Source organism: Lutra lutra, chromosome 14 (assembly GCF_902655055.1).
Source record: "Lutra lutra chromosome 14, mLutLut1.2, whole genome shotgun sequence".
Taxonomy (NCBI): Eukaryota; Metazoa; Chordata; class Mammalia; order Carnivora; family Mustelidae; genus Lutra; species Lutra lutra.
In genome coordinates this window covers 54,319,411-54,333,289 of record NC_062291.1, presented here as the reverse complement: position 1 = coordinate 54,333,289, position 13,879 = coordinate 54,319,411, and positions in this window count along the sequence as shown.

The window sequence follows — 13,879 nt, the reverse complement described above, 5'->3', positions numbered from 1 at the left end:
AAGGAAGAGCTGAGAGGTGATGATGAGGTCCTGAACACACTAAACTCTGGACCATCCAATAATTCAACTGAATTAACATCTTTATAACATGAAATGAACCCAAGCATTTTCTTTCAAACAAACTTGCTATTTGACCCAGTTCAACCTTTACCGTTTCAAAACCACAACAAGAAAAAAAACTTTGTGACCTTGGATTAGGCAGAGTTCTTAGATACAACATCTAAAGCACGAGCCATTAAAGAAAAAATTAGTAAGCTGGACTTCAACAAAATTTTTAAATTCTGTTCTCTGAAAAACATGATTAAGAGAATGAAAAGACAATCCACAGTCTGGGAGAAAATATGTGCCAATCACCTACCTGACACAGGATTTATATCTAGAATGTAGAAAGAACTTTAAAAATTCAATTAAAAAAAAAAAAGAAAAAAAGAAAAAAAATGGGGGAAAGATTTGAACACACATTTTACCAAAGAAGATATATAGGTGGCAAATAAGTACATGAGAAGATGTGCATCATTACCAGTCATTACAGAAATGCATATTCAAACCACAATCAGACACCACCACACACCTAATAGAATGGCTTAAAAAAAATACCAAAATTTGACAATAAGAAGTGCTGATGGGAACCGGGAGCAACTGGAACTCTCACAAACTGCAGGGGGTAATGCAATATGGTTCAGCCCCTGCAGTGGACTGAATAAGTGTCCCCCTCAAAACTCTTGTCCACTCTGAACATCAGGATGTGACCTTTGGAACTAGAGTCTTTGCAGATATAATTAGTTAAGATGAGGACATCACTCATTAGGGTGGGCTCTAAATCCAATGACTGGTGTCCACAAAAGAAGAGGAAAGGACACAAAGAGACAACGAGAGAAGACCATGTGAAGACCGAAACAGAGATTAAAGTAACACAGCTGCTAGCCAAGGAATGCAACAGATTGCCTGGAGCCACCAAAGGGAAGAAGAAGCAAAGAAAGATTCTCCCACAGAGCCTTTGAAGGGAGTGTAGCCCTGTCCATACCTCAACTCCAGACTTCTAGCCTCCACAACTTTGAGAGAATAAAGTGCTGGGGTTTTCTTTGTTTTTTTTTTTTTTTGTTTTTAATTTACATACAATTTAATCAACACATATTATTAGTTTCAGATGTAGAATTTAGTGATTCGTCAGTTGCATAGAATACCCATTGCTCTTTCCATCAAGTGCCCTTCTTTTCTTTTTTCTTTTTAAAGATTTTATTTATTTATTTGACAGAGATCACAAGCAGGCAGAGAGGCAGGCAGAGAGAGACGGAGAAGTAGGCTCCCCACTGAACAGAGAGCCCGATGCAGGACTCGATCCCAGGACCCTGGGATCATGACCGAGCTGAAGGCAGAGGCTGTAACCCACTGAGCCACCCAGGCGCCCCTCAAGTGACCTTCTTACTGTCCATCATTCAGTTACCCCATCTCCCCCCACCCACTTCTCCACCAGCAACCCTGTTTTCCCTATAGTTAAGAGTCTCTCGTGCTTTGTCTCCCTGTTTCATCTAATTTTATTTTCCCTTCCATTCCTCTATGTTCATCTGTTTTGTTTCTTAAATTCCAAAGATGAGGACACCTGGGTGGCTCAGTCAGTTACCTGTCTGCCTTCAGCTAAGGTCATGATCCCAGAGTCCTAGGATCCAGTCCCACATTGGGCTCCCTGCTCTTCAGGGAGCCTGCTTCTTCTTCCCCCTCTCCCCCTCCTCCCTGCTCGTGCTCTCTCTCAAATAAATAAATAAATAATGTCTTTTTTAAAATTCTGCATATGGGTGAAATCATATATTTGTCTTTCTCTGACTGACTTCTTTCACTTAGCATAGTACCTTCTAATTCCAAGGGTGCTATTATTTTAAGCCATAAAGTTTGTATTAATCTGTTACTGTAGCTTTAAGAAATTGAAGAAAAAAAAAACAGTTTGACAGTTTCTCATCAAATTAAACCTGAATTTATCCTGTAACTCAGAAATCCCACTCCTAGATATCTACCCAAGGGAAAACTTACATTCACACAAAAACTTTCACATGAACTGTTTACAGCAGCTTTATTTGTAACCACCAAAAACTGGAAACAACCCAAATGTCCTTCAAATGGTGAATGGGTAAACAAAGTATGGCACATGCATACTATGGAACAAAAAAGGAAGAAACACAAGAACATGGAAAAATATCAAATGTATTATGCTAAGTGAAAAAAGCCACACTCAAAGGGCAATACCATATGTTTCTCTTTATATGACATTCTAGAAAATGCAAAAAAACCGTAGGGACAGAGAACAGATTAATGATCAGGGACTGAGGGTCAAAAGAGGGGCTGACTAGAGGGGGCAGCATGAGAAGGGAATTTCTCGAGGGGCAGAATTGTTCTTTGTCCCAAGGGTGGTAGTGGTTATATAACTCTATGCATTTGTCAAACCCACAGAAGTTTATACAGCAAAGAGTGAATTTTACCAAATGTAAATTATATCAATCAATCAATCAATCAATCTACATCAAAGATGTAGAAGCAGCTTACCAATATAAAATGTTTGTGTGTTTGCTTTTAAAGTTATGCACTGTTATGATGGCAAAATATTCATTTGCATATTTGTTTGATACACCTAAGGTCACCAAAATTTCCTTCAACAACAATTTAGTTGAAAACATCAAGCATCACCCTTACTCAATGGTTTCCTGTCCAGTGAAGGAGAATAATAGGTGCTCATAGTATTGACAGTGTGGAGGGCTTCAACAGGAACCACTCTTGAGCTGTTGTGATAATAAATCAGATTTGTGTAATTTTCTCAAAATAGAAAATAACCTCAAAACATCCATCTGAAAAAATAAGATCACAAAAAGAGGAAGGTGGAGGAGGATGCAAAACTGTCTGAATAGTAACAAACCTTAGAAAAATTAAGTACTAAATGTGAAAGGAAAAAATGGGTTTCAATGTATCTATTACCAGATCAGTCTGACTGTGGGTTACCAATTGAGAAATGTTTGCTAGTACAGATTTCTAACCTTTTACCTAAAAGAAAACAGTGTTATTAAGCTCCAATGGCGCCTGATCTTTGACAGAGACAGGCATATAATTCTTGAGAAAGTAGGATCTGGGGTTAGATAATCTTAGTTTTAATCTTAGATAAACTACCAGATTTGTAACCTTGGCCAAATCACTTAACCTATAAAATGTGGATATTAATATCTATATTAGAGACTTGTCAAATGAATCATATAACATAACGTGTAGTAGTATTTGGAAGACAGTAGTAGTATCTGCAAGATAATAAAACCTCAGCCAAAACAATCTTGAAAAAGAACAGAGTTGGAAGACTCAAGTGTCACAATTTCAAAACTTACCACAGAGCTACCGTAACCAAAATAGTGCATGATTAGCATAAAGATAGACACCTAGACCAATGGAATAGAACTGAGAGACCAGAAACAAACGCCTGCATCAATGGCCAGTGCTCTTTGACAGGGATGCCAAGACTATTAGATGGGGGAATGAAGAAGCTCTTTAACAAATGGTGCTGAGACAATGGGGATATCTGCCTGCAAAAGGATGAAGTTGGACCCCTACCTCATGCCAAATATAAAGACTAACTCAAAATTTATCAATGACCCAGATATAAGAGCTTAAATCATAAAACTCTTAGAAGAAAACATAGGGTTAAATCTTTATGACCATAGATCTGGTAGTACATTCTTAGATATGACACTGAAAGCGTGAGCGACAAAAGAAAAAGCAGGTTGGGCTTCATCAACATTTAAAATTGTTATATGTTCAAGGGCATTACCAAGAAAGTGAAAAGAACCTACACTGTGGGAAAAAATAACTGCAAATCATATACCTGATAAAGATCGGTAAATGATATGATTAGCTTATCCAGAAAATGTAACGAACTCTTACAACTCAACAACAAAAAGGCAAACAACCCAATTTAAGAAGGATAAAAGACTTGAACAGACATTTCTCCAAAGAAGAGATATAGATTGCAAATAAGCACATGGAAAAAATGTTCAACATCATTAGCCACTAGAGAAATGCAAATCAAAACCACAATGAAATAGCACTCACATCGACAAAGATGACTTAATTTGAAGAAGGAAAAGGGAATATAACAAGTGTTGATGAGGTTGGAGAAATTGGAATCCTTTGACTTTGGTGGTGGGAATGTAAAATGGTATAGCTCCTATTCAAAACAGTCTGGCAGCTCCTCAAATTTTTAAACACAGAACTACCATATGACCCAGCAATTCTACTCCTAGGGACACACCGAAAATAACTGAAAACAAGTACTCAAATGCTTGTACACACATATTCATAGCAGCACTATTCACAATAGCCAAAAGGTGGAAGCAATCCAAATATGTACCAACTGGTACATGAATAAGCAAATTATATATACATACAATGGAACATCATTCGTCCACAACAAGGAATGCTATATTGATACATGCTACAGTGCAGATGAACCTAAAAACTATGCTAATGTTCTAGAAGCTAGACCCAAAGAAGACCACACCTTGTATTATTCCATGTATGTGAAATATCCAAAAAAGATAAGCCCATAGAGAAGAAAGCAGATTGGTGGTTTCCAGGAACTGGACAAAAGAGGGAATGGTGAAGAGCCTGCTTATTGGTTACAGGGTTTTATACTGGAACAACAGAAATATTTTGGAACAGAATAAAAGTGGTAGTTGCAACAACACTGATTGCACTAAATGCCACTGAATTGTTTACTTTTAAGTAATTAATTTTTTAAAAGATTTTATTTATTTATTTGACAGAGAGAGATCACAAGTAAGCAGAGAGGCAGGCAGAGAGAGAGGAAGGGAAGCAGGCTCCCTGCTGAGCAGAGAGCCCAATGCCCGGCTTGATCCCAGGACCCTGGGATCACGACCTGAGCTGAAGGCAGAGGCTTTAACCCACTGAGCCACCCAGGCACCCCTTAAGTGATTAATTTTATATTATATGGATTTCACCTAAATAAATAAAAATTGTTAATTAGATCTAGAAAACATTTATCTTTACTATAAATATTAATAGAGATTTGAAAAAAATGGAAAAAATATAAGCCTCCAGTAAATTTGCTGTTCTGTTAATCTAAGCTTTGCCCAATTCGTACACTTAAGTATTATAATTTAAAATATGGATGGACTGGAGGGGAGGGCACGTGCTCTGCCATGTCAGATGATTCAGACAGGGAAGCACATGAAGTTTCCTTAATTTTGTGCTTCTTGAAGTCGGTGCTTTGTACATTCTGCTAGCCCCTTTATCTGTGTTATAAGAGTTATGAACAGGAAGACCCAGTTATGGTAAAATCTCATGTGAAGGCTAGCTCTTTATTCAAAAAGCTAGCCCACACCTTGAGAGAAGGAGAAAGTTGATTATATGGAAGGATGACCAGGAGCTCTCCTTCTTGGGCGGCAGAAAGCAAACTCTGGTCCTTACACTCAGCTACAGATGTATGAAATACAGAAACCAAACTGTAAGAGCATTAGAAGTTACCCAAAAGCCAATATATTTTTAGACATTTAATATAGAAAAAGGAACATAAAGTAAGGATTACCAAATAAATGGGATACTCAGATATTTTAAGGAAATTTTTTATTTGGTTCTTCACTTCATACTGTGGGGCAAAATAAATTCCAGGTAGATTAAGAGTTAAATGTAGAGAGAGAAGGGGGATTGAGGAGAAGGAAGAGAGCTGGCCAAACACAGACCTGCCTGAGGTGGCAGAGTCACCTGTATGAAATGAGGTGAGATGGGCCGAGGCACAGCCTCTATGGGAAAGGAAGGACATGGTGAGGGAGAGATGACAGCTCTGCGGATGGGATAGTAGATAATGTCATTTGCTCAGGACACTGATTATTGTTCTAACCACATGACATGGGGGGATGAAGCAGGCATATGAGGCCAAGGATGAAAATGAGGAAAGAAGAGGCCACTGGGAGGTTATTCTATAAACAGGGATGCCTTAGGTGGTCATTTATAACTTTGGAATGTCCATGTGTCATTAAACATTTTGCTGTGGACTGTTTGGTTAAGAGCTTTTGTAAAGCCAAACTCAGGAACTGAAATGGTATGGAACCAGTATGCAGCAAGAAAATCATAATTATACTTGGAACAGAAAAAGGTTTGTCTTTAAATATTGGAAATCCAAAGGAAATTTTTTTCCCTCTGGTCTTCAAAGTCACACTACTGCGTCTTACTCAAATTTATATACCCAGTGCTTCTCAAAGTCCCCTGGCACATAGTAGGTACTCAGTAAATGTTTGTGGAGGGAATGGTTGAATTAATTTAATAATCTGATAGAACTGTAATCAACTGAGGATGCTTTCCTGAGAACTCTTCCCTAGGGTGAGCTGTGATAGGCTTTTCTAGAGACTGAGCCTTGACTCAACCCTAGAACTGAGAGCAAGTAGAAGAGGCAGCCCAGATCAGGAATTTACCAGAAGGCCCATGGAATGAGAGATTCCTTGCACCCTTCAACACCTCAAGTGTATAACCACTGAAATTTAAGATATTAATGTGTATTAATGTGTTATTTATGTATTTATTTATGTATTTGAGAGAGAGAGAGAGAGGGAGTAAGCACAAGCAACAGGGAGCAGCAGAGGGAGGGGAGAAGCAGGCTCCCAGGTGAGCAGGGAGCCTGATGTGGGCCTCAATCCCAGAACCTTGGGAACATGACCTGAGCCAAAGGCAGACGCTTAACCACCTGAGGCAGCCAGGCACCCCTGTGCATCTAGGACTCTTAGAATTACATACCTAGCATGACTTTTAAATAAATAAGCACCTGGTTACAATATGTGAACAGTGATATTGTTTTTAAATGTTTGTAAATTTTATGGTAGAGTTTTTTATGTTCAGATGCATTATTTAAGGTAGCATGAAAATTCATACAATCAACTACTGCACACAACAGCTGGAATGAACAAATAACATCACACAATAACACGGATGAATTTTACCAACAAAAAAGCAAATGAAAAGAGCATCTGGGTGGCTCAGTCGTTAAGCGTCTGCCTTCAACTCAGGTCATGATCCCAGGGTCCTGGGATAGAGCCCTGCATCGCATCGGGCTCCCTGCTCGGGGCGGGGGCGGGAGGCTGCTTCTCCCTCTCCCACTCCCCCTGCTTGTGTTTCCTCTCTCACTGTCTCTCTCTGTCTGTCAAATAAATAAAATCTTAAAAAAAAAAAAAAAGTAAGTGAAAGAAGCCAGAGGCAAAAGAGAACATACCGCAGGATTCTATTTATATAAAGTTCAAAAATCAGCAGGTGAATCTATGCTGTTTAGAATCAGGATTGTGACAGGGCTCCTGGCTGGTTCAGTTAGTAGAACATGCGACTCTGGATCTCAGGGTTGTGAGTTTGAGACCCATGTTGAGTATAGAGATTACTTTAAAAAATGAAATCTTGGGGTACCTGGGTGGGTCAGTCATTAAGTGTCTGCCCCAGAGAGAGAGGGAACACTTGCAGGGGGAGTGGAAGAAGAAGAAGTAGGGTTCCTGCTGAGCAGGGAGCCTGTGTGGGGCTTGATCCCAGAATCCACATGGGCCCCCTGCTCAGCAGGAACCCTACTTCTTCTTCCACTCCCCCTGCAAGTGTTCCCTCACTCTCTCTGTCAAATAAATAAAAATAAAATCTTTAAAAAATAAGTAAATAAATAATTAAATCTTAAAAAAATAAGATCTTAAAAAAAAATTTAGGATCAGGATAGTGGTTTTCATTGGGATGGCCTTGGGGACAATGACCCAGAGAGGGGCAAAAAGGTAGCTTCTAGGGGCGCCTGGGTGGCTCAGTCGGTTAAACATCTGCCTTGGGTTCAGGTCGTGAACCTAGGGTCCTGGGATCAAGTCCTGCAACAGGCTCCCCGCTCCATGGGAAGCCTGCTTCTCCCTCTGCCTCTCTCTGTCTCTCTGTCTCTCATTAATAAATTTTTAAAAAGGGCGGGGGTGCTTCTAGAGATCCAATAGTTCCATGTTCTGTATCATTATATAGATTCCAGTTATGTGGCAATCACTTTGTGAGCCATACACCCATGATTGTTAACTTCTTGAATGTAAGCTATACTCTTTAACAAGAAGTTTCCTTAAAAATTAAAATAAAAATAAAATTGACACTGTTTTAAAAAATGACTTCATTTGTTAAAAATACATATTTTGTAAACATGATACTTCAAAAAACTTTCTGAAAAGTAAAACCATACAAATGTAAAGAAATTTTAGTGTCTTATGTTCACACAGGACAGATAATACTGAATAATGGCTTAGATTCAGAACAGTATGTTCCAGAAATGGCAGGCTTATATTCCCTGGTTGCCATTAACATTGTGCTTTTCTTAATGCCTGAAATAACATCTAAAGGAGGGACAGCTGCTTCAGGCAAAATGGCATTTGGGTGATTTTAAAGACCTTAATGAGGTCAGGTAATTGCTTAGTGAAGCCCAAAATGTTACTTTCAATTAACTAATTAACAGCACCATACATCATCATAACTATCTCACTCCCTTCCACCTACATACCATCGAGTCATTATATGGGAGGCAGGTGTCTAAGAAACCACTTCCTCTGGACGTCTGAGCCTGCACTCAGGGGCCATTTTTTAAACATTTATTGAATTAGTCTGGTCTAATTTACAATTAATGTAAAGTCTGTAGTAATGCAGATTCCATAAGCAGCTAAGGAAGGTGAATACTTTGAACCAGGTTGTGAAGCAAACACATTTTATGTTCCTTCTACAATTGTTTCTTTGCAATCCATGAAATGCTTTAAGAAATCATTTAAAAACATTTGAATTTTCCTGCTTCCAGGTGCTAAATGGATGATGTCAATAAAAATAGTAGAAATAACCACAAATGGTGTCAGTTTTCAGGAAAATAGGCATATTCCAAACAAACCTCTTGATTGAAACTGAGAAGTGTGAATGTGAAATTGAATGAAATTGCCAAATCTGAAGGGAAAAACAACCAATACAAACCCACAAAAGCACTTCCTCTTCATATTCATGTCGGTAAAAAGAGGGGGAAGCTCATCTTCTTTTAGTGCTTGTAGGCTTAAATAGACTTAACACGTCCCCCACCCCTGCTGCAGCCCAGTAGATTCTCCAGGGCTTGCAGGCCCTGTCCTGCTCTCTGCTGTGCTCCTGGAGCCATCCAGGAAAGCCGTGTTCCTGTGGCCAATGAGTAGGAAACATAACAACAGTGCACAACTCCCCTCAGAAAAGGGGAGAAATGTCTCCCCTCTCCACTGGGGAAGGCAAATGGTTTTCACTCTTCATTCTGTGGTACAACATTTATTAAAAGCTATACCACATGCCAAACACAGTGCTAGATGCAACGGATGCTAGAGTAAGCCCTTTCGCTGTTCTGTGTTCAGAGAACCTTGTGGAAAATTCATCGGTGAGTTAGATGAGGAGTAAATGTAATGATACTTAACAGAGTATTTAATAGGAACACCAAACGACACGCGCCAGTGGCAGAACTTTTTTTAACACCTTGAAAAGCATGAAGCATATTTTATAATGCCTGGGTCCTCAGAAAACTGGAATCGTGCTCCAGTTTATTGGTTTCCTGGCAAAATAGAATGATGGGCTACACCGACAGAAACTGCATATCTCCTATACCATATTGTAAGTCCTTCCAGATTTTTTTCTTTAACGTTTTAAAAATTTTATTTATTGGGGCACCTGGGTGGCTCAGTGGTTAAGCCTCTGCCTTCGGCTCAGATCATGACCTCAGGGTCCTGGAATTGAGCCCCGGGCTCCCTGCTCAGCAGGGAGCCTGCTTCCCCTTCTCACTCTCTCTCTGCCTGCCTCTCTGCCTGCTTGTGATCTCTGTCTGTCAAATAAATAAATAAAATCTTAAAAAAAAAAAAAAAAAGCCAAGAGATCTGCGTGACTGGAGGTGGACAATACCACTCCATAATCACTTCTTCAAAATTCTGCAGTCATAAACCTCTGAAGATTCTAGTCATACTTATTCTCTGCCCTCTTTCATCTCCAGCACACACACACCCCCAACCCACTCTTCTTCCCTACCCTCCCCCCCCCCCCCCATCACGCCCATCACATCCCAACCCTACTCAGGGCTTAACTCCTAGAGGGATAAATATTGTTATTTTCTTAAATAGGCTCCAGGTGGGTCTTGAACTCAGGACCCTGAGCTCAAGACCTGATCTGAGATCAAGAGTGGAATGCTTAACCAGCTGAGCCACCCAGGCATTCCAGAGGGACAAATATCATTACTTTCACTATTATTACTTATCCTGGTCCAAAAGGCATGGCGGGGGGGCTAAACTAAAGAACTGTCTTTGGAGGGATGAGGGTCGTGTGTTAGGAGTCTAGCAACATCTTCCTCAAACCTAGAATTTCCATCTGAAAACTGAACATTTCTGTATATTTGAAGAAAATCTTGGCCCTAATTGTGACATCTAAAGAACTGAGACTAGTCATTTTTTATTCTTAATGGGGAAATAAAATGAATGAGGAAGAGAAATCCTGAAAGGGGGCGGGGGTGCGAGTAGGTGGAGTGGAGAAAGAAAATGATTAAAAAGAAACAAATAGGCAAGGAAGGATGAAGGGCAGAATTAAACTACAAAAGAAAAATATAAACAAGTTTCATGGAAACAAACTCAACAGGCATTTATTTCTCTTCTTGCAAGTATCTTGGGAGGGTCGTACCTTTAACATTTTCCTGCAGTTGTCTTTGGAGGGTGATGAGATTTTTGAATAAGATTCTGAATGATACCAAACTTCCCTTTCAAATTAGAAAAAATTCTAATGATTAGAAAATATGCTTTTTTTTCTTTCTTTCTTCTTCTTTTTTTTAAATGAGAAGCTGTCTCATCGGCTTTCATCTGGAAAATCGCTTGAAATTGGCTGTGACCTTCCCTCCCCTTTTCTTTTTTCTTTTCTTTTTTTTTTTTTAAGTAGCTACACGGAAAAGTGTTCAGCCCCCTCGAAAACCTCGGGGCAATCGCCGGATGCTCCAAAGTCAAGATCCTCCGCAGACAGGAAATGCCTTTGCCAGCTCCAAGGTCTCCTCCCCGCAGCCCTCTCCATTGTCTGCAGAGATTTGTGTACATCTGACTGAAGAGCTTTACCACCACGAACCAAAGAGCTACCTTAAAAGAAGGGAGTCAGTGAGGGTTTTCTAGTTTTTCTAGCTAACACTTGGCACCCACTGTATCCCAGGGATGATACTTGCTCTCAGGTGAACAGCCCACCTCTCTAGGAACTGCACTGAGAATTCACATTTCCCAAGGCCCCCAACCAGAATGGCTGGGAATGGAAGAATGGAAGAGCCATTCTTCCAGCCCAGCTCTTAGCCATGATGGTATAATTCCTGACATTGGGGTCCTCTCAGCCAGACCTGAAGGCGTAGCTGCAGTTCTGAACCTTGGATCTCAGATATTTTGGTGGGTGATAGGAATCTCCAAAATGCTTGTTGTTTGGATTTAACAATACCAAAAAATGATTCAAGGAACAGAATTCCATTAGACAAATACAGAGTCCTGCTGGAATTTCATGAAAACCAAAGTGAAGGAAGGGAAATGTTGGGACAACATCTGATTGTTTTTACTACAAGATACCAGATTCCTAACCATTTAGAAGCATCCTGGGTGACTGGTTCTCCACATTCTGTCCCATGTTGTCAAGAGTCACAAAAGTCTCACCTCCACTCACAGAGTTAAAAGATCATGGATTATTAGATTTTAAAGAAAAATCGAAAGGGTGAGCTTTTGAACCTGAGTTCCACAAGGCCGTGTAACTGGAATGGGAATTTTGGTAAGGGCAGTCTATCCTCATCAAAGTGCACTTCCCCCAAGTCCAAATTCTTGAATCTCTGCCCTGCCTCCATTAAGTAAAATGAATATTCACAGCAATGAAACCACCAAAGGGGAAAAAAAAAAAAGGTTGTCAGAAATGTTGAAAGAGAATAGGTACTTTCACTATCAGAGATGGTTTCCTCTTTTCCCACAAGATGTTTTATCAGCTTTCACCCTGAGAAAACCATAAAAAGCAAGAAAAAGAAAACTTATGCAATAGTTCTCTAAATAAAATACTACACAGCAGGCTAGTCATCCCTAAAAGTGATGTTGTTTAAAGAGTCAAAGTACATCATCCAACAAAATCAATATCCTATTAAGTTAGAAAGGCTTCTGAATATCAAAGACCAACGAACTGAATAACTTAAAGTATAAGTACATGACCCAGGGGATTAATCACACACTGTCATGGTGAAATTAGGGCAATTCTTCCAATCATTAACGTTTTGCTTACAAAAATGTGCTTTTCTGTTTGTCTTTCTGCTAAATGATAACCGTTTTCAAGTTGAATCTCCTGATAAAAAGAGTTAAAAACAAGACAGGAGTTGTGCTGTAAAGGTCATACATGCTGCTTCAACATGAAATAGCCAAAAGACAAACAAATGAAAAAATGCCTGGATTGTAGGAAGAATTTGTAAATATCCATTGGCAATCTGCAATGGGGCATTTTGAAAACAGTTAATGCCAACCCGTATCCTGAGAATACGTACTTCTCTGGTGTACATACTCTTGATTCTTAAGACTATGTTTAGATTCAGAATATGAGCAACTGGAAGAAGGGTTAGGAATAACTTTAAGCTAGAAAACATCCTGGATGCAAGAAACTGTCTACTTTAAAACAGTATTTCACCCTTCAACTTTTCTAGTGTCAATCAATACATAAGCCTGTATTTCTCAGCCTCATCATCATGATACAGTTATTCTCAAGAATAAACATTAACCAGAGGTTATCTCCAAGAGCGAAACACACACGAACTGATTTCAGGATTGCTTTAATTCAATTATTAGGCCCACAAGCCTCCCATTCTCCAAAAGTCTGATAGTCCCATTTTCCAACGAGACTGATTATGACCCTTGAAACCTAGAGGTAAACTGTCAGGCAGAATCTGAGAGTTTGTAGCCTGCAGCTACTAGGTCTACTTGGCTCCAACACTGAGAAGACACAGAGAATAAGGGGAACCATAAAGATAAAGAGCTTGAAGGGATTCCCTTGAGTTGGGAATTGGGGGCTGGAAAGGATCACAGAGGTCAACTAGACCATCTCCATTCCACAGAGGAGAGAACTGAGGCCAAGAACTGAAACTCCAACCCAAATTATTAAACTTCCAGGCCTATTCACACCTCTCTGCTTAAGGACCTGGTGCTAGTTTTCTCAGAAATTCAAATTTGCAGGCATTTCCAGAGGCCTTCTTGGAATCTAAGAAGGCAGGCTGTAACAACTCCCTAAAAGCAATAACCTTTTCACTCTGTCTTCACTGGAGTGCCCATGTCTGGGGAACCATAGCCCTGGTCAGCCACGCCAGGGGCAGAGTCATTCCATCAGGGGCCCTCAGTCAGGAGGCACCCACCGCCACAAACACCTAGAGGCTTCCATGCAGGCCCAGACTAGAGGAAGAGATTTCTGGATCTCTCCTCCAACAGGCCTGGAATGTCATTTTCCTGGAATGTCAGGGACCTGATGGCTCCACTAGGCAAGCAGCTGGGCCAGTCAGAAACCTCAGGCCATCCTTCCTCTCAGCCCCACACCCCTCTTACCTGGCACTGCCATTATCCCCTCTCACAGTAGCCCTTCCTCGGGCCTGCCAGGGTCCCACAGCCAACTCTGGCTCCCACCGGCCTAGACGCCCCGCCCCGCTTCCCTCTTTCTCCATTTCATTCCTCCCGGCCCCCTGCCACACTGGGAGGAGTTATTGGGAGAAGCGAAGCAGGTGGGAGGGGAGTGAGGGGGTATGCGGGCCCACCTGCTTCTACTCGAGGAGCGCCTTAGAATGGCGGTTCTCAAAGCACGGTCCTCCTCCCAGCAGCTCTGACATCACCTGAGC